This window comes from Lepisosteus platostomus, unplaced genomic scaffold, assembly GCF_059453375.1.
Source record: "Lepisosteus platostomus isolate fLepPlt1 unplaced genomic scaffold, fLepPlt1.hap1 Scaffold_42_H1, whole genome shotgun sequence".
Classification (NCBI taxonomy): domain Eukaryota; kingdom Metazoa; phylum Chordata; class Actinopteri; order Semionotiformes; family Lepisosteidae; genus Lepisosteus; species Lepisosteus platostomus.
In genome coordinates, this window is record NW_028291665.1 from 317,761 (window position 1) to 343,050 (window position 25,290).

At 45.8% G+C, this 25,290-nt stretch overlaps 12 non-coding genes and 1 pseudogene across 12 annotated transcripts; 8 read left to right on the plus strand and 5 right to left on the minus strand.

Moving 5' to 3' along the window:
- The first annotated feature begins 1,709 nt into the window (after positions 1-1,709).
- LOC148633818 (U4 spliceosomal RNA) lies at positions 1,710-1,851 on the plus strand. The gene has a single exon (XR_015933837.1). It is a non-coding gene; the product is annotated as a U4 spliceosomal RNA (small nuclear RNA).
- Positions 1,852-5,150: 3,299 nt separating this feature from the next.
- LOC148633819 (U5 spliceosomal RNA) lies at positions 5,151-5,265 on the plus strand. The gene has a single exon (XR_015933812.1). It is a non-coding gene; the product is annotated as a U5 spliceosomal RNA (small nuclear RNA).
- A 392-nt stretch (positions 5,266-5,657) lies between these two features.
- LOC148633820 (U5 spliceosomal RNA) lies at positions 5,658-5,771 on the plus strand. Its single transcript, XR_015933804.1, has one exon. It is a non-coding gene; the product is annotated as a U5 spliceosomal RNA (small nuclear RNA).
- Positions 5,772-6,367: 596 nt separating this feature from the next.
- On the plus strand, positions 6,368-6,449 carry trnas-gcu (transfer RNA serine (anticodon GCU)). The gene has a single exon. It is a non-coding gene; the product is annotated as a tRNA-Ser (tRNA).
- Positions 6,450-7,838: 1,389 nt separating this feature from the next.
- On the plus strand, positions 7,839-7,920 carry trnas-cga (transfer RNA serine (anticodon CGA)). Its single transcript has one exon. It is a non-coding gene; the product is annotated as a tRNA-Ser (tRNA).
- A 2,724-nt stretch (positions 7,921-10,644) lies between these two features.
- On the minus strand, positions 10,645-10,763 carry LOC148633823 (5S ribosomal RNA; annotated as a pseudogene).
- A 1,766-nt stretch (positions 10,764-12,529) lies between these two features.
- On the plus strand, positions 12,530-12,693 carry LOC148633824 (U1 spliceosomal RNA). The gene has a single exon (XR_015933859.1). It is a non-coding gene; the product is annotated as a U1 spliceosomal RNA (small nuclear RNA).
- Positions 12,694-13,328: 635 nt separating this feature from the next.
- Positions 13,329-13,447, minus strand: LOC148633825 (5S ribosomal RNA). The gene has a single exon (XR_015933765.1). It is a non-coding gene; the product is annotated as a 5S ribosomal RNA (ribosomal RNA).
- A 1,292-nt stretch (positions 13,448-14,739) lies between these two features.
- On the plus strand, positions 14,740-14,881 carry LOC148633826 (U4 spliceosomal RNA). The gene has a single exon (XR_015933831.1). It is a non-coding gene; the product is annotated as a U4 spliceosomal RNA (small nuclear RNA).
- Positions 14,882-20,324: 5,443 nt separating this feature from the next.
- Positions 20,325-20,395, minus strand: trnag-gcc (transfer RNA glycine (anticodon GCC)). The gene has a single exon. It is a non-coding gene; the product is annotated as a tRNA-Gly (tRNA).
- Positions 20,396-22,090: 1,695 nt separating this feature from the next.
- trnas-uga (transfer RNA serine (anticodon UGA)) lies at positions 22,091-22,172 on the minus strand. Its single transcript has one exon. It is a non-coding gene; the product is annotated as a tRNA-Ser (tRNA).
- Positions 22,173-23,511: 1,339 nt separating this feature from the next.
- On the minus strand, positions 23,512-23,593 carry trnas-gcu (transfer RNA serine (anticodon GCU)). The gene has a single exon. It is a non-coding gene; the product is annotated as a tRNA-Ser (tRNA).
- A 1,624-nt stretch (positions 23,594-25,217) lies between these two features.
- Positions 25,218-25,290, plus strand: trnar-acg (transfer RNA arginine (anticodon ACG)). The gene has a single exon. It is a non-coding gene; the product is annotated as a tRNA-Arg (tRNA).

A 25,290-nucleotide genomic window follows, 5' to 3' on the forward strand; every position in this document is an offset into this window, starting at 1 on the left:
GGAACAACAAGGAATACAAAAAAAAAAGATTTTTAGGAAAACCATGAGGTCCTCTGTGCCCGATGCCTGCAAGGGGAGAAAGCTAGAATCCTACACAGGCTCCTGGAGCTCTGGCCTGGCTAAAGAGGCTGAATTTATCCCCTTCAAAGCTCCATGAAAAATGATCATTTAAAATTTGAAAAAAAAAAAAACCATCATATAACATCATACAGATGCAGCCATTCAAAATGCGCGATAAAAACCCACGGTACAGTAACCTACCCACAAGCCACTGCAGGGCACCGGAGGACACCGCGGTAAGTGCTTGGCTGGCCAAAATGACCGACAGGGGCACTCGTGGTGCATTGGTTGGTAGTGAAAAGATTTAATCATTTAATGTCTTTACTGTGCACATTTTAATCCGCTTAGTTTTGAATATTTATATGGATTTTACCACTAAAGGGAAATTTTAGTAGCTGAGCATAAAAAGAAGAGGAGCATAACGCATCTGAAGGTCATAAACAATATTAATTTAGGAACATAAACATTACTGTATGTACATAAACTGTACTGTGTATGGCTTGTCTTGGTAGTTTAAAGAAAAAATACACACCAGTCTTCTATTTCTCCCTAAACATTTTAAGCATGAAAGTTTTATGAAACGGTACCCAAATATGCGATTGCTGTATAGAATGAATTATTTAACACGAACATTAAGCTGTTTACATCTTCCGCCTGAGAACAGTCACCCGTTGCTACCCAACGCAGAAACACAGCCACTAACTAGCAAAGACATTAGCTAGCCAATATGATAAAGAAATAAATGATTATTTTGTTTATTTCTTTTGCACATTTATTTGAACATTTCCATCGATTGTACAAGCACTTGGAAACTGTCCAATCCCTAGTTCATCTGGCATTTTACCGGTCTGGCGCCGGTCTGTGTCTTCTAGCATATAATGCCAGCGAACTCTTGTTTTTTTATGTCCACATTCAAGGGTCCCTTTTTGAACCTGCGAGAAGCATTCTTTCAATGTAACAGATTTACTCCGGGGAAAGGCAGCATGACATTAAGAGTAGCTCAAGCTTTCAGCACCCATATCGGACTGCGTGTATGCAGACACCGCTCAGAATCCCCTGGAAGATTCTCCCTCAATTCCGTTGTGCAGTGCTTTACCTCTTTCAAAAGGCTTCACTTTCCTAGTCACATTCCAAGGCTCATCGAACCCGGGCTGTTTCCTCCAGCGGTATAGTATTGCAGTGAGACAGCACGATGCCTGCAAGACTATGTCACGCTAAACGCCACAGATTGTGTTTGTCCGTTCGTGTCAGTCCTCCTGCAGCCACGGGAAGTGGGACACAAACATGCTGCAATGCTTTCAAGACGTTAGGATTTGTTTGTGCAACATCCGAGAAGAGTACTTGTGGCTTGAATGTGAACTGTACGTGCCCGCCCCCTTTCCTCTGTAGTGCATGAGTTCCTCCCGGCACGCCCTTCGTCATTGTTCTGTCATCTTGTATTTAAAGGGTTGTATTTCTGCTGCTGAAAATAAGCAACGGTTTTCTCACAACGCCCTTTGTTCCCGACGGAGCCCTTGTCTGTCATGAAATTCTTCAAAACCTCAAGCTAGAAGAAGAAGACGACAAATATGAAGCGTTACAGCAACAACATGCCATGAGACGATTGATAACGATTTCCATAGGATCCCCGCGGTTGCCTGGCAACCATCAGCTTTGCGCATTGGCAGTATCGTAGCCTGTGAGGTTTAGCCGAGGCGCGATTATTGCTAGTTGAAAACTTTTCCCAATACCCCGCTTCCGCCGGTTTGCAATACAATCGGTGAAAGCAATTTTTGACAGTCTCGTCAGAGCGTGACATAGTCTTGCAGGCATCGTGCTGTCTAACTGCAATACTATACCGCTGGAGGAAACAGCCCGGGTTCAATGAGCCTTGGAATCTGACTAGGAAAGTGAAGCCTTTTGAAAGAGGTAATGTCGACGCTTTTTTAACAGAGCACCAAAAAAGCGTCTTTTTTGAAGGCCTGGGTACTGAGCATTGATGGTTCAGTGGTAGAATTCTCGCTTCCCACGTGGGAGGCTCTGGTTTGATTCCCAGCCAAAACAGTGGCTTTTGCAGCGAGCGGCTCCATCACTTGCATCCCCTTGCAACTCGCAACTGAAAACCCACTGAAGCTAAGCATTTGTTAGCCAGGTCAGTACCTGGATGAGGGTGAGCTACAGGGAAAAACAAAGTTTCCAGCTGGAAGCGGTGTTAATGGTTCCGGCGGGGGGGCGCTCACCCTGAGGTCTGTGCGGGTCCCAATGCCCCAGCATAGTGACGGAGACGCTGTGTTGTAAAAGGGCGCTGTCTCTTGGATGAGATGTAAAACCGAGGTCACAGCGCTCTGTGGTCATTAAAAATGACCACCAAAACCTTTGACAAATGCTCTTGGTAATTGATGGTCTTCAATAATGCTTCTCCTTTAGGTACATTTTAAATCAGCTGAAAAATGCTGTGAAATGGGGGGTCACTTCACGCCAGTGTAGGATTTGGGTTACAAGAACCATGAAACTGCACGAGAAAGCCCGTACACTGAATTACACGGCTTTCTATTCAAAGGAGGGCAAAAGAAATTCCCTGAGTTCGATTTTTTGCAGCACAGAGAGGATTGCTGTCGTGAGGCTGGTTAGCTCAGTTGGTTAGAGCGTGGTGCTAATAACGCCAAGGTTGTGGGTTCGATATCCGTACAGGCCAGGTCCCTTTCTCCTCTCTTACAAAAGCTGTTAGGTTCCTTTCCGTGGTGAGATGGGTTGTCATGCAACCCTACCACATAGTGCCGACAGACAATTAAATGACAAAAATGAAGAGAGTTAAAGCAGCTGGAAAGGTTTTCTTACAACTTTTGAGCTGACACAGTTTTGGAAAATGTTTTTTTCACGCTGCACTGTACCACATAGGCAGCCAAGAGTCTACAAAACAAAACAGAATTGACAGTCATATAATGTCCATTTACCCCGGTTTTAAACACAGCATCATGTCTGCCATCATAAGAATATGAGTCCAATATTTTAGAATATAGTCAGAATGTCTTCTAACCTTACCTGTGGTGTCTTTAATCCCTATTGCTCAATGCATAGTGTACGTACTGCATACATGTGTCTTGAGAATGAGGAATGGGCCCCTGAGAGAAATTATACGTTCTGGATGAGGTCAAAGGTGCTGGAACACTGTATTTAGGATGTTTGCAGTGATTGTGTCTCCTGCTTCAACGCAGTGATATATAGATGTGCTCCTGTAATTTATTGGTACATGCCCAGGGCAGTAAGTAGTCTGAGGATTTATTTCCAGACGGCATAGAGCAGTGAAGCAGTGAAGTAGTGCAACACACTGGATCATTATATTATTAGAATCTATTCTACTTAAATTATTACATTAAACACAACTTGAGTTCATTTTAAAAATTAAAAGGTAATGAAAGGAATGCATATTCATGAGGAAGATAATACCGATATGCATGTGATAATCTTCCTTTTATCATGTAAATCATGTTCATCATTACATGATGGGAGCTAAAACAGAAGTTGAGAGAGAGCAAGGACGCCTACAGGAGGAAGGTATAGGACAAGCTGCAAAGGAAAAGCTACAACCCACGACAGCTACTCACCCACCCATCCCACACAGCTATCACTCTCCAACACCTCCGCCATTAACACCTCCAGCACTGAAAGTGCTATGTGCACCATCCACCAGGCCAGGCTGACCAGGCCAGTGCAATACACTGGATCTTTATATTATTAGAATCTATTCTACTTAAATTATTACATTATACACAATTTGAGTTCATTTTAAAAAGTAAAAGGTAATGAAAGGAATGCATTTTCATAAGAAAGATAATACCGATATGCATGTGATAATCTTCCTTATATTATGTAGTGCGTCATTTGGACACTTTGTGGGCTTGAAATACAAAGAAAATCATGTTCTATGGTACAAGATAAATACAAAACGTAAGCTTTTATTTTAATTAGATTTGTTTATAAAGCATAAGCAATCATTTATTACATTAATATATGTGAAAATAACATTTTAGCATCATATTATACATACAGGTCTCTAGCTTCAACACAGTGCTATATATATATATGCTCAGTGATTTATTGGTACATGCCCAGGGCAACAATCAGAATGAGGATTTATTTCCAGACGGGCTACAGGTAGTGTTGTGAAATACTTCAACACACTGGATCGCAGATTTAGACCCCCTGCACTCTTACTCCTTAAAAACCAAAGAAATGAAGATATGTAGCAATCACATTGTAACAGGGGTGACAGTGACTTAATGCTTATACTAGTGGACTTCTGGTACCTTTAAGGTACGGTGTTCCCTGAAGGGCTCTCAAACCCCGCATTTCAGATGCCTAGCTGATGTGTTACACCTCAGAATCACTTTTAAACCTTACCTCTGGTATCTTTAATCCCTATTGCTCAACGCGAAAACTTTACCTGTGGTGTCTTTAATCCCTATTGCTCAATGCATGGTGAAAGTATTGCATAAATGTGTCGGAAAATGAGCAATGGGCACCTGAGAGACTCATTTGCCTGTTTCACAAATGATCATATTTGACTAGAGATTCTGTTTGGGATTCAGTTGTGCATTCTGACAGCAATCCCTTTCAAAAAAGGATACATTCTGGATGAGGTCAAAGGTGCAGGAACACTGTATTTAGGATGTGTTTGCAGTTATTCTGTGTCTCTAGCTTCAACACAGTTATATATATATATATATGCTCACTGATTTTATGGTACATGCCCAGGGCAATAATCATTATGAGGATTTATTTCCAGATGTGCTAGGGGTAGTGTTGTGAAATACTTCAACACACTGGATCGCAGGTTTAAACTCCCTGCACTCTTACTCCTTAAAAACCAACAAATGCAGATATGTAGCAATCATATTGTAGCAGAGTGCATCGTTTCCGGCATAGTATGGCAGGGTGTTTTCCGAGTTATTGCACGGATTGGGCACGCCCGCAAGCCAAGAGCCGCAAGCGATGAGCCCGGAGCTGAACGGGCCCCACTGGCTCGTTTGTAAGGCCAGGTGCATTGCCAACCACGATCGGCAGGGCAGAGGCCTTGAAAGCAGCCTGGGCTCCTGCAGCTGTGCAGCCACGCACTCTGGTTTCTCTTCATTTCGTACAAATCTTTCGCCTTTTGCTAAAGATTTCCGTAGAGAGGAGCATGAATGAGTTCCGTGCAATTTTTGTGCTTCCCTGCCTTCGGGTGGTTGCAGCTGGGCTGGTCAAAGAGAGAAAACAAAACCGCTCACAATCACTCTTGTTATGGCGATTGTGGTTGTCTGCTCTGCGAGTCCTCGGTCTCTGCCCGTCTGATTGCCGCTCTCTTCTTTGGGGGGCGGGAAGTGTCCGGCCGCAGGGGATCTTGGGACCTCGCTTTGCAAAGCGGCTTCCCAGAGTGCGTCGTTTCCGGCACAGTGTGGCCGGGTGTTTTCCGAGTTATCGCACGGATTGGGCACGCCCGCAAGCCGAGAGCCGCAGGCGATGAGCCCGGAGCTGAACGGACCCCACTGGCTCGTTTGTAAGGCCAGGTGCATTGCCAACCACGACCGGCAGGGCAGAGGCCTTGAAGGTGGCCTGGGCTCCTGAAGCTGTGCAGCCACGCACTCTGGTTTCTATTCATTTCATACAAATCTTTTGCCTTTTACTAAAGATTTCCGTGGAGAGGAGCATGAATGAGTTCCATGCAATTTTTCTGCTTCCCTGCTTTCGGGTGGGGCGCAGCTGGGCTGGTCAAAGAGAGAAAACAAAACCGCTCACAATCGCTCTTGTTATGGCGATTGTGGTTGTCTGCTCTGCGAGTCCTTGGTCTCCGCCTGTCTGATTGGCGCTCTTTTCTTTGGGGGGCGGGAAGTGTCTGCCCCCACTGCCCCTTTCAAGTTTGCTAAAGACCACGTGGATGTTCCAGAGCAACTCCTGGAACAATGTTCTGTGGACAGACGTGACAAAAGCTGAACTTGTTGGTAAATGTGCACAGCGTTATGTTTGGAGATAACAAAACACTGCATACCAACTCCAAAACCTCATCCCACCTGGGAAGCATGGCGGAGGCTGTACGGCTTGCAATCATCTAGGATCACGCAGGATCTCCTGTTTATTAGGCATAATAAACAGGGCCACTGAACTCCACACTGGCCACTGAACCACAGCAGTGGCTTGCTGGCTTGACATCTCCCAAGAAAAATGTTGAAATCGCATGTGGAACAGGAAAATGACCCTCGAGTACGAGGGAAAAAAAAGAAAAAGATCATCTGGAGCGTGCCAACCCATGTCCGGAGCGTGCCAACCCATGTCCGGACAGCCCAGTTTCCTCGACGAGGTGGCCGAGTGGTTAAGGCGATGGACTGCTAATCCATTGTGCTCTGCATGCGTGGGTTCGAATCCCATCCTCGTCGCTCCGGTACTAGAGCCGTACATTTTCTAGCGGTGGCTGAACATGGTATAGTAGGCTAACGTTGGCTCTGGGTTGAGACCGCGTTTTCACTTACTTGCAACGCAAACGGAGAAAGCGATTTTTGACAGTCTCTCAGAATCACAGTTTGTCATTCCTCTAGACGTTTATACAGTAGAAGCCTGCTTCGTGGCTTAAATCCAAGCTAAGGAAACGGGTTAGAGGTCTGATGCAGAACTGCAAATTCAATGAACGGGAACACTACAGTACATTGCACTGTATGTGTGAGGAAAGCTGCCCCCTTCTGTCCCTTGTAGACCGAACAGAGGACTGTAAAGGATACCGCCAAGGATGCTGGTTGAAATCCAGCTCCAAAGAAGCCCCTTTGGGTGTTATGTCATCAAAAAGTAAGAACAGCGAATCTCCCTTTGATCAAAAGCGCAACAGAACTGTTTTCCGTGGAGCGGGTTTCAGACCCGTAGACCTGTTTTATTTGTAAGGCAGGGCGCATTCCCAAGCGCGAATCTCCTGTTTTAGAAATGCTTTAATGGGCGTGAAGTGAAAATAAGAAATGGGCTCCAGATGCACATGGAAGCAATCAAGTGTTTCATCCGAGCTGTTTCAAAGACTGCTCAAGAGCTTTCCTTTCACAGAGGCGCAACGATTAATGATGGGGGTGCACCCTTCAATGCGCCTTAGGACTCTAGGGAGTGATTGAGACGATTCGTAGCGTGTGCTCATTTCCCTCTATTCCCCGTGTTGCAGTGGTAGGATGACGTAAATTACTGCTTCGACACGTAATGGCATTATAATCAAGTGCAGGAGCTGAGGGCTTTAGTTTTGTTTCGTTTTCCATGGCGTTCGTAAGCGCGCAAATCAAAGGCAATTCCTGCGTCTAACAGGAATGATTGAGACGATTCGTAGCGTGTGCTCATTTCCCTCTATTCCCCGTGTTGCAGTGGTAGGATGACGTAAATTCCTGCTTCGACACGTAACGGCATTATAATCAAGTGCAGGAGCTGAGGGCTTTTGTTTTGTTTCGTTTTCCATGGCGTTTGTAAGCACGCAAATCAAAGGCAATTCCTGCGTCTAACAGGAATGTAAATGCTTTTGAAAGTGCAGTGTGGTGCAGCTTGTAAAATCCTTATCCACATTTGTGGTTTGTTGCTGTTTGTTCTGTCTGCCAAAGCTGCATTTTGACATCCGGACGGGGAGACTTTATCATTTGAACGTGAAGCCAGCCTTAAACCCTCTGAGGCGTGTCTATCTGCCGGCACGTATTTTGTCAAAGGTATTTATTTTTTTTAACGGAGAGCGACTTTGAAAAGGTTTCCGCAGCCACGTCGCACTCCGTGTTAGATTAAAGGAGGAATGCGGCGAGGGCAAACTCGCTGTAGTCGTGGCCGAGTGGTTAAGGTGATGGACTCGAAATCCATTGGGGACTCCCTGCGCAGGTTCGAATCCTGCCGACTACGGCGTCTGCCGCACGTCTCCTTGTGCCTGCGCGGCAAAGGCGAAGTGCTGTTTCTCCTTTCCTGGTACTATAAAAACGCTAAATCGCTTGGCCCCGCTGCCATGGAAATGAGTTCTTCAGATAACCACACATCTTGCGTTCGCACCTCTGGTGTTCTACTTATGCCTTTGAAAACCTAATGAATAAAACTGAAAGAACCGACACAATATGTAGGTGCTCGTAAAGCACGCATTAAAGAACTGTTAACAGCAAGGGTTTCAGTGGGTTAACTGAGGAGAAGGCGTGATCGCTAATTGTTTACTTTTTATTTGGTGTTAGAAACACTCTTACTGTGCATGACGTGCAACAAATGTAGCCACAGAAATTGCATCACGCTTTCATGTATGCTATTGCAGACACCAACGTTGCCTAGATAGAAAACCGAAATAGCCGTGGGTTCGCTTGCTGGTCTGAAGGATCTCTCTTCGAATCTCTATCATTTGTCAATTGAAGTAAAAGGTGCTGCAATCTGATACGTTCAGAATCAAACCCGCAGCTGTTGTTCGACTTTATTTCTTGACTAATTACAACCTTTTACTGTCAAGTTTATTGGTACAACTTGAGCTCTCAGCACCGTACTGAGCCCAGGTGTTTTTCTAAAGCTGTCAGGTGCAGTTCATTTACATGAAGGAAATCTCTTACTGGGTACGATTACAATGCAGTAAGTAGCACAGGCTACTTAGGGAGTAGGCTGATGTGTTTAAAAACAACCAGCGCCAGGCAGGAGTCAAACCTCCAAACTCCTAATCCATAGTCAGACACATTATCCATTGCACCACTGGCCCTGGTGTGACACTGCAGGACTGTAACCCAGTGAGCTTAGCACTGCAACTAGTAAAATATTACCCCCGGTCCATTCTTTTCCAAAAGTGAGAAACACCTGTTTTCTACATTTTGTCTGTTTTAAAACCATATCTCTTTAAACCAAACCAAGAGTTTGTCTTTTGCACTGATATTCTGATTCATTTCGATTTCAAAGAAAAAAAAAACATTACCTTCCAAAGCATCATAAAATTGTCCCTTCCTCCAGACTCTACTTCTCTCTTGTAGTAGTACAGCAGACCTTTCCAGGTGAGCAGATCACAGAGTCCGAAATGAGCTTCCTCCATCAAGCAAAGTACCTGAACATGACTCTGTCATCATAAAAGCGCCCCTGTAATAAAGAAATTCAATCCGAAATCAAGAGGGCAGTTGCCTACTGAAATACAAGAAGTCATAAATTTTAACCTAGCAACACATTAAAGGCTGCATCTATACAAGTACGATTCTAGAAATGCTCACCAGATTACGTTTTAAGAAAGAACTGCGCCTCAGGTTCCGCCGAGATCTTAACTCGGATGGCAGGATTCAGAGTCTGGAGTGTGGAATGATGGCGCACGGAGGGTCCACATACTGTGGATCCCTCAGTGATCTTCCGCGTGTTCAAACCGCCAGCGTGTGACTCCCCTATCCCCCTGACCTCATTGCTCTGCTCTCGCCTCTGTGCAGCTGAGCCCGACTCATGGTAAAGTGGAAAAAAATATGCCCTCAACGTGAGATTTACTCTGGAGTGAGGATAGTTGTTACCTTCTTATCGTTGAAACGGATGTATGTGATGTGGCGACTAGGTTCTTCTCCATTAGCAGGCTTAAGGTTAAAGAAAAAAACATTGCTGACTTCTTTTTTTTTTGCCAGCCGCGAGCGCTGATTAGCGAGGTTTGTATTTCATGTTTTGCAAGTTGCATCCATTTTAAGAAAAACAAGTCGTTCAAGACAGGAAATGAATACTTGCATTTAATTAAGTCTAGACGTATGCGGTTGTCCATAATGACCAGTTCTGTTCGAGAACACAGAACAAAAAAAGGCACCGCTGGGATTCGGACCCAGGATTTTTTGTTTACTAGACAGGCGCTTTAACCAACTAAGCCACGGCGCCCCGGGAGTGCTGTCCTTTTGCAGCCACTTGGACACACCACTCAGACACATCTGCATTCGGTGTGTGCTCCGCCTGCTCGCTGAGCAAGTTGCCACCTTTACATACAATAGCAACATCGACACCAAGAGAAAGGATGACAAATGGCTTTTATCTGGAACTTTTCATGTCCAAGGAGCTCAATGTGCTTTCTGTGTACAACAGGGCCCCTGAACTCCACACTGGCCACTGAACCACAGCAGTGGCTTGCTGGCTTGACATCTCCCAAGGAAAATGTTGAAATCGCATGTGGAACAGGAAAATGACCCTCGAGTATGAGGGGAAAAAAAGAAAAAGATCAACTGGAGTGCGCCAACCCATGTCAGGACAGCCCAGTTTCCTAGACGAGGTGGCCGAGTGGTTACTGTATGCTGAGTCTAAAGACAGTTTCACCCATTTTCTGATTGCTCGGTTCTGTACCAGTGCAGACATGTCAAACAGTGAATGGCTGTACCTCTATTGTATCCGTGCTCAATGAATGAAATCGGTAACAAATGAATATATGTCTAGTTATACGAAAAACGAGTGGTTTATCGACTCATCTTCATTTGCAGATTTAGAGGCAGCTTCGATATTCGTTTTACAGACGGGTTTTTTTTTTGAATATGGGTCACACACATGCCACAGCAACAAAACATCTCTAGAGATGAGGCTATAGATCACCTTTCCATCCTGCAGGTTTTCCTCCCAAAGCCTACGGCACCAACGGCGACCCCTGCTGGCCGGGAGAGCAAAAGCTTACAGCACCTGGTATTCCCAGGCAGTCTCCCATCCAAGTACTAACCAGGCCCGACGCTGCTTAGCTTCCGAGATCAGACGAGATTGGGCGTGTTCAGGGTGGTGTGGCCGTAAGCGAAAGCCCCAGCGCCTGACTCGCTACTTGAAGCTGTGTGTGGCGGGGGTTCCGTGCCCCCCGAGCGGGACTGAAGGATCGTTCGTGTGCAACTCTTTGGAAAGGAGCTGCTTTCCAAATCGCATTGCGTGCCTGGATGTTGGCGAATGCGCTCCCTTGTGTTGGCTCGTCCCGCACTGGAGGAGGACAAACAATCTGCACGGAGGAGCACCAGGCAAGTCTTCACCAGACAAAAACCTCCAGTGCACAGCACTCTGGAAACATTTCGGGGCTTTCGCGTGTTTATTTCAGCACGTAAAGCGCACCGGTCCAACACGTCGGCCGGGCGCGCGGCGCCTCCGCCCTCTTGTGGCCTTGCGGCGTCAGAGCAAGAGGCTCCTTCTCGCTGCCCTTCCGCTGTGTTGCAGGGCCCCGAGAGGGAACCCGGAGCGCGCACTTTGTGGGGGGCGGGGGACCGCGTTCGCGCTCTGCCCCCGGTCTCTTGCGCGAGTACTAAATCTCACGGACAGGGGGGCCTCGTCATTGATTGTTACAGGTGAGACGGGGATTAGGAGGAGACCCCGACTGATGGGTAAAGGGGAGCACTAACACCAGAGGGACACCCCCGGCGTCTCTTTTTGAGAGACGCCCTGGGGTTTCCTAATGGCCAAGGAGGGTCGGGACCTCGGTTTGACCTCCATCAGTAGGCTGGGGCGTAAGAGAGCCACACAGCCCGCAGGGTGAGCGCTCCCTACTGGTCCCAGTCACACCTCTTGCAGGAGCAGCAGCAACCGGAGCTTTTCCGGGGTGGAATCTCCCATCCGGGTGCCGGCCAGGCTCACACCTGCTGGGCTGCCCCGGGGGTGAGCCCAGTCGAGAGTCGCAGGGCCAGATCTAGTCACCGGGGAGAAACGATACAAGTGAAGGATTGCTCGGCTCTCGGCACTTGAAAAGACCGACAAATGTCTCGTTCCCGCCGGAGCTGAATGTACCCGCATGTGTGGTGTCGTCTTCTTCCCCCGCCCCGCTGTGTTTGCTGTATTGTCTCTGAAGCCGGCCCCCCCGAGACGAGACGGGCTGTTCCTGTGCCCCAATTAACACTTTACAGGTGCCATTCCCCGGCATTGTGGCCATTGTCGGTGCTCACACGCGATAAGATAAGGCGGAGGAGAGTGGGGCATGCCCAGCGGCAGACATTCAAGGAGGGGGCAGTGCGAGGTGAGGTGAGGTGCGACACGCCGGAGCCCCGACGCAGCTAATGCGGAGCACTTGTTGGACTGGCATCGAAAGGACGTGTGCGCACGGAGCGAGCCTTCCCTGCGGCGGAGCGCGGGAACTTTCTCCCCCCCTCCCGCTGCAGGAGTTGTGTGCACTGCAGCGGTGCCGAGAGAAAAGCACAGAAGGCAGCAGGCTCTGGAGAGCAGGTAAGAGACGGAGCCTTGTGGGCAGGCGAGCAGGCCCGTTTTTTGGAAATTGCTGAAAAGGTTTGTTCGGTGTGTGGCAGGCGCACGTCGCGAGCTTGCGTGGCGATCTGCCGGTCTGGAGTTATGCAAATGAGGCCGAATTGCATCCCGGGACATGCTGCGAATGCGCAACGGCGACTGCAGATGTGTAGGAAACGGCGCGCTCGTTTTCTCGTTTTGCCCACACTTTTGAGTGTTAGTGTGGCGTGTGAGTGTGTGAAAGAGTGGGCCCAGCAGGAGGCGGTGGCGTGCGGGGCGAGGAGGTGGCCTAGGCTGCGCGATTTGTGCTGTGGGTGCGGGCCGCTTGCAGGGGCCTGTTTAACTCATACTTACCTGGCAGGGGAGATACCTTGATCAAGAAGGAGGTTCACCCAGGGCGAGGCTCGGCCATTGCACTCCGGCTGTGCTGACCCCTGCAAATTCCCAAAATGTGGGAATCTCGACTGCATAATTTCTGGTAGTGGGGGACTGCGTTCGCGCTCTCCCCTGATGTGCTTGGTCCAAAATCAGATACGGGAGGGTTAAGACACCACGAGCTGCGTGGCTGTGGAAGGATCCCGGTTCGACAGGAGTGGACGCCGCTGCTGGTTCTCGCTGGCTTTTAGTTAGGGGTCCGGAGAAGCATCTCAAGCTAGTTCCACTACTCCTTCCGGACGTTCATTCCCTTTTCAAAGTCAGTCGTTTTGCTGTAGTCTGCGTTCTTTAGGCTGATTATCGAGGTTAGCCTTTATTTGGTCATGGGGGGCCTCGGTACTGTATGCTGAGTCTAAAGACAGTTTCACCCGTTTTCTGATTGCTCGGTTCTGTACCAGTGCAGACATGTCAAACAGTGAATGGCTGTACCTCTATTGTATCCGTGCTCAATGAATGAAATCGGTAACAAATGAATATATGTCTAGTTATACGAAAAACGAGTGGTTTATCGACTCATCTTCATTTGCAGATTTAGAGGCAGCTTCGATATTCGTTTTACAGACGGGTTTTTTTTTTGAATATGGGTCACACACATGCCACAGCAACAAAACATCTCTAGAGATGAGGCTATAGATCACCTTTCCATCCTGCAGGTTTTCCTCCCAAAGCCTACGGCACCAACGGCGACCCCTGCTGGCCGGGAGAGCAAAAGCTTACAGCACCTGGTATTCCCAGGCAGTCTCCCATCCAAGTACTAACCAGGCCCGACGCTGCTTAGCTTCCGAGATCAGATGAGATTGGGCGTTTTCAGGGTGGTGTGGCCGTAAGCGAAAGCCCCAGCGCCTGACTCGCTACTTGAAGCTGTGTGTGGCGGGGGTTCCGTGCCCCCCGAGCGGGACTGAAGGATCGTTCGTGTGCAACTCTTTGGAAAGGAGCTGCTTTCCAAATCGCATTGCGTGCCTGGATGTTGGCGAATGCGCTCCCTTGTGTTGGCTCGTCCCACACTGGAGGAGCACCAACAATCTGCACAGAGGAGCACCAGCCAAGTCTTCAGTGCACAGCACTCTGGAAACATTTCGGGGCTGTCGCGTGTTTATTTCAGCACGTAAAGCGCACCGGTCCAACACGTCGGCCGGGCGCGCGGCGCCTCCGCCCTGTTGCTGCCCCTGCAGCTGCTTCACTTTTCCCTTTAGTTGCCATCGATTTTTTTGTAGTGCTATACATATACGATTGAGGTATCTTAGAGTTCTCCTTCGAAGACCCAGCACTCTCTTTTCTTTTCCCAGTGTTACTCATATCGGACTTTTTAAACCTAAAAAAAAATCGTTTTTTTTTCTTTCAATTAAAACTGAAGTTTAAACAACTAGTGTTAAGTCCTTATTTTTCTGTAGTCAAAAAAAGCAAAAATTAACATTCAGGTCATGAAAAACTCAAAAAAACTCCCCAACCACTAAACTTTACCTCCCACCTGAGCGCCATCTTGAACGCCCCTACCACCAGAGAATGCTCACGATTTCGGAAGCTGTCTCCGGGACGTGCTGATTCCACACATCCTGAATAAATCATGATATTGTTAGTTGCTGTAGCTAGACGTTCAAATGAGTTTCATGGCCAGATGGACTGTTTCCTCCAGCGGTATAATATTGCAGTGAGACAGCACGATGCCTGCAAGACTATGTCACGCTAAACGCCACAGATTGTGTTTGTCCGTTCGTGTCAGTCGTCCCGCAGCCACGGGAAATGGGACACAAACATGCTGCAATGCTTTCAAGACGTTAGGATTTGTTTGTGCAACATCCAAGAAGAGTACTTGTGGCTTGAATGTGAACTGTACGTGCCCGCCCCCTTTCCTCTGTAGTGCATGAGTTCCTCCCGGCATGCCCTTCGTCATTGTTCTGTCATCTTGTATTTAAAGGGTTGTATTTCTGCTGCTGAAAATAAGCAACGGTTTTCTCACAACGCCCTTTGTTCCCAACGGAGCCCTTGTCTGTCATGAAATTCTTCAAAACCTCAAGCTAGAAGAAGAAGAAGACGACAAATATGAAGCGTTATAGCAACGACATGCCATGAGACGATCGATAACGATTTCCATAGGATCCCCGCGGTTGCCTGGCAACCGTCAGCTTTGCGCAGTGGCAGTATCGTAGCCTGTGAGGTTTAGCCGAGGCTCGATTATTGCTAGTTGAAAACTTTTCCCAATACCCCGCTTCCGCCGGTTTGCAATACAATCGGCGAAAGCAATTTTTGACAGTCTTGTCAGAGACTGAGCAAGGTGTTTAAAGACAGATTTGGTCACGGTGATATCATGGTAGAAAGAAACGAGCTTGTTACGTGTCAACAGGAACGCTCTTTAGCTCTTTCAGCTTTATGCAGAGAACAGCGTCTGTCGAGATTACTTTTGTGTCAGCGCGAAACGCCGTGTGCTGTCAGTATGATTTCATATTGCTCATAGCGGCGCCTGGCTTTTGTCTGTCAAACGTTAGGTTGCGCTTCTTCATGCTGCATCGTCGGCATGAGTGGAGCATTTTAAACGTCTGTACTTACTGCGCCCCATAAGAAATCGTTTGTCCCCATTCAAAAGAGATTGTGCGATGTCCTGCAGCGTTCGCAAAGCAAACCTTTGACAGTTTGAAAAGAGGAATTTATTCTGCTTCCTGTGCGTGCAGTAGTTACAAAGTTGAACGTCTTTACACGATCTGCTGCAGTTTTCAGTGGGTGGGCTTTGTCAAATGGCTTGGAAAAACGCACTGTGTTTCGGCTCGGGAAACATCGTGAGCAGTGTCCTGCATGTTTTCTGTGTATAGCTGTCTTTTAACGCATACAGAATTCATTCGAAATCATTGATTTCTCCAATTAACAAGGGTCCCTTTTTGAACCTGCCAGAAGCATTCTTTCAATGTAACAGATTTACTCCGGGGAAGGGCAGCATGACATTGAGAGTAGCTCAAGCTTTCAGCACCTTTATCTGACTGCATGTATGCAGACGCTGCTCAGAATCCCCTGTAAGATTCTCCTTCAATTCCGTTTTGCAGTGCTTTAGCTCTTTCAAAAGGCTTCGCTTTGCTAGTCACAATCCAAGGCTCATGACAGCATTTGAAAACATTCGCAACTGCGTTGGTCGGGAATCGAACCTGGGTTAACTGCTTTGAAGGCAGCTATGCGCAACACTGGCTCGCTCCAGAATAAATCTCACGTCGAGGGCATATTTTTTTCCATTTTACCGTGAGTCGGGCTCAGCTGCACAGAGGAGAGAGCAGAGCAATGAGGTCACGGGGACAGGGGAGTCACACGCTGGCGGTTTGAATACGCGGAAGATCACTGAGGGATCCACAGTATATGGACCCTCCGTGCGCCATCAGTCCGCACTCCGGACTCTGAATCCTGCCATCCGAGTTAAGATCTCGGCGGAACCTGAGGCGCAGTTCCTTCTTAAAACGTAATCTGGTGAGCATTTCTAGAATCGTATTTGTATAGATGCAGCCTTTAATGTGTTGCTAGGTTAAAATTGATGACTTCTTGTATTTCAGTAGGCAACTGCCCTCTTGATTTCGGATTTAATTTCTTTATTACAGGGGCGCTTTTATGAAGACAGAGTCATGTTCAGGTACTTTGCTTGATGGAGGAAGCTCATTTCAGACTCTGTGATCTGCTCACCTGGAAAGGTCTGCTATACTACTACAAGAGAGAAGTAGAGTCTGGAAGAAGGGACAATTTTATGATGCTTTGGAAGATAATGTTTTTTTTTCTTATACTGAAAATGAAAGGTAGTTGTTTCTATATGGACTCAGTCTTTGGAATTTGTATATTTATATATTTCAGTGAACCCTCAGCCATTCCTTCTGTATTGTAATTCAATTTCTCTTTTAAAATTCCTTCCCCACTTCTAGGACCTGCAGTTGCTGAACTCCACAATGGCTTCTATTGGAAAGTCTGTGACTGAGCCCAAGTAAGTGTTCATTTTTTTATGAAACCATTATTTATTTAGGAGCAATGAGCAATTCTTATATAAATGCAATAAAATCATTATGCTCAAACTATGAGAGAGAAAATTAAGGATAATTTAAGAAATCAGTCTTAGCTTGTTTCTATACACAGATGGTATTATTTATTTTCAAAGGAAACCCGCGCGGATTCCCCTGGTGTGCAAGATGTACCTGAATACTCTTGATCAGCTTCCTGCTCACTTGAAGAGGGCGTGTATGAAGCACGCCACGGCAGAAAAGATCAGGATGGCCTCTCAACAGGCGAGGGAGGACATGATGAATCACCTGAAGAAGGGGGTCATCGTGGATTACCACAGAATAGAGATCGTGTCTGGTGAGGCAAACAGGATAGTGGTTGTAAGACTGCTAGAGTCCTTGGGCCTTTTTGTACATGGGAAGCCTGAAGACACATTGGCAAGGTGAGATATTTTTAATCTGTAAGGCTTCTGTAGTTTCTTTTTGAAATCATTGTTACAACATATTATGTAAAAGCATGTTGAAAAGAATCTACCTGCATTCCAGCGGCCCTGAGCAAGAGGCCGCTGTCCAGGAGGATTAGATGCCAGAGGCTGCTCTAGAAACTGAAACAGAAGCGGATAAGGAAGGGGAAGATGTGAGCTCTGAAGAACTCTATCAGCAGTAAGACTTTTTTATTTTTCAGATGTATCTATTTTTTACTAAAATTCTAATTTGTCTTATAGGTATAAAATGTTTAAACCGGTGTTTTATATCCTTACAGGCCCTGAGTAGTTAAAAAGTATCAGCAGGCCGGAAGAGAGTGGCCCAAGCTGGACTCTATAGAAAGCACTCCCTGGATGCTCCTCTCCTGATTGGATTCAAACAGTACCTTACCAAGGATCTGGGAGTGGCAAATTATTCTCAGGAGGCATTTATTTTTTAAAGGCATTTAAAATTAAGCAATGGTATCTTCATTGTAAATGTTTTTATTTCTTAGCTTAAAATTCACCCATGTGAAATGATGTCAGCCATATACATCATGACTCTATATTTCCTACCTGAATCTATTCTACTTAAATTATTACATTATACACAATTTGAGTTCATTTTAAAAAGTAAAAGGTAATGAAAGGAATGCATTTTCATAAGAAAGATAATACCGATATGCATGTGATAATCTTCCTTATATCATGTAGTGCATCATTTGGACACTTTGTGGGCTTCAAATACAAAGAAAATCATGTTCTATGGTACAAGATAAATACAAAACTTAAGCTTTTATTTTAATTAGATTTCTTTATAAAGCATAAGCAATCATTTATTACATCGCTTCTTGAATTAAATCTTTTGACAAGAGGTAAGACTTCTGTTACATTTAAACCCATGTTTAGCTGTGTTTTTTAGATTTAACTGAACCAATTTCTGTGTGTGATAATGTCCTTGAATTCTGACAACATCACACTAAATTACATGATATAAAACAGCTAATGTTTCTAGAGATAAAGTTTCTGAGATGCTTCTAATTACTTTTTATTACCAGGGACAGTTTAATTCACCTTGTACAGTACTGTAAGACCAAGATGCTTTTTTTAAAAGTTATTTAACATTTTATAGAACTTTGTCTACTATGGCAACATGATGTGCTTGGTGAAACTTGGAAAAATACTGCTTGGCCACTTATCTTAAGATAAAGATAGGATAAAGGTTTATCTTTTGCACCTACCTGACCCCCAGGGAAGGCCAATGCTTTCTAAGTTGATGGTTCCCTACAGTAGACTGTACTTTAATTTCAAAGGTAATGTATATTGACCCAAATCAGTTTTGGAATCCAATCTACTGACGAGATGGAGCACATCCTTTTTTCAGGATTTTAGCATCATACGTTTGGTATATTTAGTCCCTAATGCTGAAAGAAATGATCATAGAACATTTGGACACTTTGTGGGCTTGAAATACAAAGCAAATCATGTACTATGGTACAAGATAAATACAAAACTTAAGCTTTTATTTTAATTAGATTTGTTTATAAAGCATAAGCAATCATTTATTACATTAATATATGTGAAAATAACATTTTAGCATCATACGTTTAGTATATTTAGTCCCTAATGCTGAAAGAAATGATCATAGAACATGACATCTAACCTTACCTGCGGTGTTTTTAATCCCTATTGCTCAATGCACGGTGAAAGCATTCCATACATGTGTCTGACAATGAGGAATGGGCCCCTGAGACAGTCATTTGCCTGTTTCACAAATGATCGTATTTTACTAGAGATTCTGCTTGGGATTCAGATGTGCATTCGGACAGCAATCCCTTTCAAGAAATGATATGTTCTGGATGAGGTCAAAGGTGCTGGAACACTGTATCTAGGATGTGTTTGCAGAGACTGTGTGTCTCCTGCTTCAACGCAGTGATAAACAGATGTGCTCCTTTAATTTATTGGTACATGCCCAGGGCAGTAAGCAGTCTGAGGATTTATTTCCAGATGGCATAGAGCAGTGAAGCAGTGAAGTAGTGCAAAACACTGGATCATTATATTATTAGAATCTATTCTACTTAAATTATTACATTATACTCAATTTGAGTTCATTTTAAAAAGTAAAAGGTAATGAAAGGAATGCATTTTCATAAGAAAGATAATACCGATATGCATGTGATAATCTTCCTTATATCATGTAGTGCGTCATTTGGACACTTTGTGGGCTTGAAATACAAAGAAAATCATGTTCTATGGTACAAGATAAATACAAAACTTAAGCTTTTATTTTAATTAGATTTGTTTCTAAAGCATAAGCAATCATTTATTACATTAATATATGTGAAAATAACATTTTAGCATCATATGTTTAGTATATTTAGTCCCTAATGCCGAAAGAAATGATCATTTGTTTAACATGCACGGGTCTGTCTCAAAGGATGCAGTACTCCTGAAGGGTCTCAAACCCTACATTTCGGATGCCTAGCTGTATCCCTCACATGTGGCACCTCAGAATGACTTCTAACCTTACCTGTGGTGTATTCAGTCCCTATTGCTCAATGCACAGTGTACATACTGCATACATGTGTCTTGAGAATGAGGAATGGGCCCTTGAGACAGTCATTTGCCTGTTTCACAAACAGGGACCTGGACCTAGCCCGTACAGGGCTCAAACCCGCGACCTTGGCGTTATTAGCACCACGCTCTAACCAACTGAGCTAACCAGCCTCACGACAGTGCTCCTCTCTGTGCTGCAAAAAATCAAACTCAGGGAATTTCTTTTGTCCTCCTTTGAATAGAAAGCCGTGTAATCAGTGTACGGGCTTTCTCGTGCAGTTTCATGGTTCTTGTAACCCAAATCCTACACTGGCCTGAAGTGCCCCCCCATTTCACAGCATTTTTCAGCTGATTTAAAATGTACCTAAAGGAGAAGCATTATTGAAGACCATCAATTACCAAGAGCTTTTGTCAAAGGTTTTGGTGGTCATTTTGAATGACCACAGAGCGCTGTGACCTCGGTTTTACATCTCATCCAAAAGACAGCGCCCTTTTACAACACAGCATCTCCGTCACTATACTGGGGCATTGGGACCCGCACAGACCTCAGGGTGAGCGCCCCCCCGCCGGCACCATTAACACCGCTTCCAGCTGGAAGCTTTGTTTTTCCCTGTAGCTCATCCTCATCCAGGTACTGACCTGGCTCACACCTGCTTAGCTTCAGTGGGTTTTCAGTTGCGAGTTGCAAGGGGATGCAAGTGATGGAGCCGCTCGCTGCAAAAGCCATTGCATTGGCCGGGAATCGAACCCGAGCCTCCCGCGTGGCAGGCGAGAATTCTACCACTGAACCACCAATGCTCAGTGCCTGGGCCTTTAAAAAAGACGCTTTTTTGGTGCTCTGTGCAAAACGCGTCGACATCTGCTTCCAGCTGCAAAATGCCATTTGCGGACGCTGAAGAACTTATTTCTAAGGCAGCGGGTACAAGCGATTGGGCGTTTTAAAACCACCAGGAACAGCAAAGAGGCGCGCTTCTTTGCTTGTGCCGAAACACACCGACTGAAAGCGGACAACGTAGTCGGCAGGATTGGAACCTCTGCGGGGAGACCCCAATGGATTTCTAGTCCATTGCCTTAACCACTCAGCCACGACTACAGCAAGCCCCACTGCCGCTGCGTTCTTGCTACAATCTTACCTGGATCGCGAGGCGCCGGCGGAAGCCTATTTCAAAGTCGTTCTCCGTTTCAAAAAAACATTTCCAAAATACAAGCCTTGCAGACAGACACGCCTCAGAGGACTTAAGGGTGGCTTCATGTCGGAATGATAAAGTCTCCCCGTCCGGACATGAAAATGCCACTTTGTTACACACAAAAAAAGAATCAACAACAGAGAAATGCCCACAAGCATTTGAAAAGCCGCACCACGTCGCACTTGAAATAGCTCTTACATTAGTGGTAGACACAGGAATCGCCTTTTTATTTACGCTCTTACCAACGCGATGGAAAGCAAAACAAAGCAAAGCAGAGCAAAACAAAACGAACAAACGAAAACCCTCACGTCCTGCACTTGCATATAACCCCGTTACGTGCCCAAGCGGTATTGTACGTCATCCTAGCACTGCACCCCGGGTCGTACGGTATATGGGAACGAGCACACGCCACGAATCGTCTCGAATCACTCCCTACAGCTGTAAGGCGCCTTGAAGCGTGCACCCCCAACATTCTTCTTTGCGCATCTGTGAAAGGTAAACTCTTGAGCAAACTCTGAACCAGCTCTAAGGAAACTAATCCGATTAGACGTTACTTTGACTCATCTTCTTACGCTCAGTGCCGGATTGCTCAAACTCCAGCTAGGGTTAGGGTTAGCATTCCCACGCTACTTAGACACTTTGTTTACGCTCAGTGCTGGATTTTGGGAACTTCAGGACGAGTGGGAATTTTCTCCTATCTGTCCATTCTGTTTTGTTTTGGAGACTCTTGGCTGCCTATGTTGTTCAGTGCACCGTGAAGGAAACATTTTCCAAAACTGTGTCAGCTCAAAAGTTGTAAGAAAACCTCTCCAGGTGCTTTAACTCTCTTCATTTTTGTCATTTAATGTGACACTCGATGTATAACTGGAGCCTCACATATGCAAATGGTGAGGCTCCAGTTCGACACCCAGTTCCACACCACTTTACAGTATATGACAAAAGCATGGCAGACTGTGCCGGACCAGCTGGTAACTTCCGCTTATTTTGACCATATTAAACATTGGAAATCTTCCCACTTGCATTTGTGACACTTGATTTTGGCTCCACCTAAGACACTCTTAAATCTTCAAACACTTTTCTCTTCTCCCGCAACACACTTGTCTGTCGGCACTATGTGGCAGCGTTGCATGACAACCCATCTCACCACGGAAAGGAACCTAACAGCTTTGGTAAGAGAGTAGAATTACCTGAAGAACTGCTTTCCATGGAAGCAGGACCAAGCGATGTAGCATTTTTATAGTACCAGGAAAGGAGAAGCGGCACTTCGCCTTTGCCGCACAGGCACAAGGTGACGTGCGGCAGACGCCGTAGTCGGCAGGATTCGAACCTGAGCGGGGAGTCCCCAATGGATTTCAAATCCATCGCCTTAACTACTCGGCCACGACTACAGCGAGCTCGCCGCCGCCGCATTCCTCCTATAATCTAACACGGAGTGCGAGGTGGCTGCGGAAACCTTTTTAAAGTCGCTCTCTGTTAAAAAAAAAACCTTTCACAAGATACATGCCGGCAGACAGACACGCCTCAAAGGGTTTAAGGCTGGCTTCACGTTCAAATGATAAAGTCTCCCCGTCCGGATGTCAAAATGCAACTTTGGCAGACAGAAAAAACATCAACAAACCACAAATGTGGACAAGGATTTTACAAGCTGCACCACACTGCACTTTCAAAAGCATTTACATTCGTGTTAGACGCAGGAATTGTCTTTGTTTTGCGCGCTTACGAACGCCATAGAAAACGAAACAAAACAAAAGCCCTCAGCTCCTGTACTTGATTATAACGCCGTTATGTGTCGAAGCAGGAATTTACGTCATCTTACCACTGCAACATGGGGAATAGAGGGAAATGAACACACGCTACGAATCGTCTCAATCACTCCCTAGAGTCGTAAGGCACATTGAAGGGCCCCCATCATTAATCGTTGGGCCTCTGTAAAAGGAAAGCTGTTGAGCAGTCTTTGAAACAGCTCGGATGAAACACTTGATTGCTTCCATGTGCATCTGGAGCCCACTTCTTATTTTCACTTCATGCCGCCCAAAGCATTTCTAAAACAGGAGATTCGCGTTTGGGAATGCGCCCTGCCCTACAAATAAAACAGGTCTACGGGTCTGAAACCTGCTCCACGGAAAACAGTTCTGTTGCGCTTTTGATCAAAGGGAGATTCTCTGTTCTTACTTTTTGATTACATAACACCCAAAGGGGCTTCTTTGGAGCTGGATTCCAACCAGCATCCTAAAGTTTCTTGGCGGTATCCTTTACAGTCCTCTGTTCGGTCGACAAGGAACAGTAGGGGGCAGCTTTCCTCACACATACAGTGCAATGTACTGTAGTGTTCCCCTTCATTGAATTCGCAGTTCTGCATCAGACCTCTAACTCGTTTCCTTAGCTTGGATTTAAGCCACGAAGCAGGCTTCTACTGTATAAACGTCTAGAGGAATCACAAACTATTTGAGAGGCCATCATCCCAGGGGGAACTGACAAAGTCTATCCCTAAACACCTAGCGCAGTCTCTCGAGAGACTGTCAAAAATCGCTTTCTCCATTTGTGCTGCAAGTAAGTGAAAACGCGGTCTCAACCCAGAGCCACTTGGCAGCAGCGGCACGTAAATACTGTTACTACCACTGCTCGATACCAACGTTAGCCTACTATACCATGTTCAGCCACCGCTAGAAAATGTAAGGCTCTAGTACTGGAGCAAACAAAAGGAGAGCCAACGTCAAACGTAGAGAGCGACGAGGATGGGATTCGAACCCATGCGTGCAGAGCACAATGGATTAGCAGTCCATCGCCTTAACCACTCGGCCACCTCGTCGATGAAACTGGGCTGTCCAGACATGGGTTGGCGCGCTCCAGATGATCTTTTTCTTTTTTTTCCCTCGTACTCAAGGGTCCTTTTCCTGTTCCACATGCGATTTCAACATTTTCCTTGGGAGATGTCAAGCCAGCAAGCCACTGCTGTGGTTCAGTGGCCATTGTGGAGTTCAGTGGCCCTGTTGTACACAGAAAGCACATTGAGCTCCTTGGACATGAAAAGTTCCAGATAAAAGCCATTTGTCATCCTTTCTCTTGGTGTCGATGTTGCTATTGTATGTAAAGGTGGCAACTTGCTCAGCGAGCAGGCGGAGCACACACCGAATGCAGATGTGTCTGAGTGGTGTGTCCAAGTGGCTGCAAAAGGACAACACTACCGGGGCGCCGTTGCTTAGTTGGTTAAAGCGCTTGTCTCTTAAACAGGAGATCCTGAGTCCGAATCCCAGTGGTGCCTTCTTTGTTCTGTCTTCTCGAACAGAACTGGTCCTTACAGACAACCGCCTACGGCTAGACTTAATTAAATGCAAGTATTCATTTCCTGTCTTTAACGCGACTTGTTTTTCTTAAAATGGATGGAACTTGCAAAACATGAAATACAAACATTGCTAATCAGCGCTAGCGGCTGGCAAAAAAAAAGAAGTCAGCAATGTTTTTTTTCTTTAACCTTAACCCTGCTAATGGAGAAGAGTTAAACGACCGAGTCTATGCAGCTTAAACGGTGCTCATGTCGGGTTCTTAGCTGAAAGGGTGGTAAATCACGCTCACCCCAGTCCTTAATCTTTTAAAAGGATACAATATTGAACCTAGTCGCCACATCACATACATCCTGTTCAACGATAAAAAAGTGACATCTATCCTCGATCCAGAGTAAATCCCACGATGAGGGCATATTTTTTTCCACTTTACCATGAGTCGGGCTCAGCTCCACAGAGGCGAGAGCAGAGCAATGAGGTCACGGGGACAGGGGAGTCACACGCTGGCGGTTTGAATACGCGGAAGATCACTGAGGGATCCACAGTATATGGACCCTCCGTGCGCCATCAGTCCGCACTCCGGACTCTGAATCCTGCCATCCGAGTTAAGATCTCGGCGGAACCTGAGGCACAGTTCCTTCTTAAAACGTAATCTGGTGAGCATTTCTAGAATCGTACTTGTATAGATGCAGCCTTTAATGTGTTGCTGGGTTAAAATTGATGACTTCTTGAACTTCAGTAGGCAACTGCCCTCTTGATTTCGGATTTAATTTCTTTATTACAGGGGCGCTTTTATGAAGACAGAGTCATGTTCAGGTACTTTGCTTGATGGAGGAAGCTCATTTCGGACTCTGTGATCTGCTCACCTGGAAAGGTCTGCTGTACTACTACAAGAGAGAAGTAGAGTCTGGAGGAAGGGACAATTTTATGATGCTTTGGAAGGTAATGTTTTTTTTTTCTTTGAAATCGAAATGAATCAGAATATCAGTGCAAAAGACAAACTCTTGGTTTGGTTTAAAGAGATATGGTTTTAAAACAGACAAAATGTAGAAAACAGGTGTTTCTCACTTTTGGAAAAGAATGGACCGGGGGTAATATTTTACTAGGTGCAGTGCTCATCTCACTGGGTTACAGTCCTGCAGTGTCACACCAGGGCCAGTGGCGCAATGGATAACGCGTCTGACTACGGATCAGGAGATTGCAGGTTCGACTCCTGCCTGGCTCG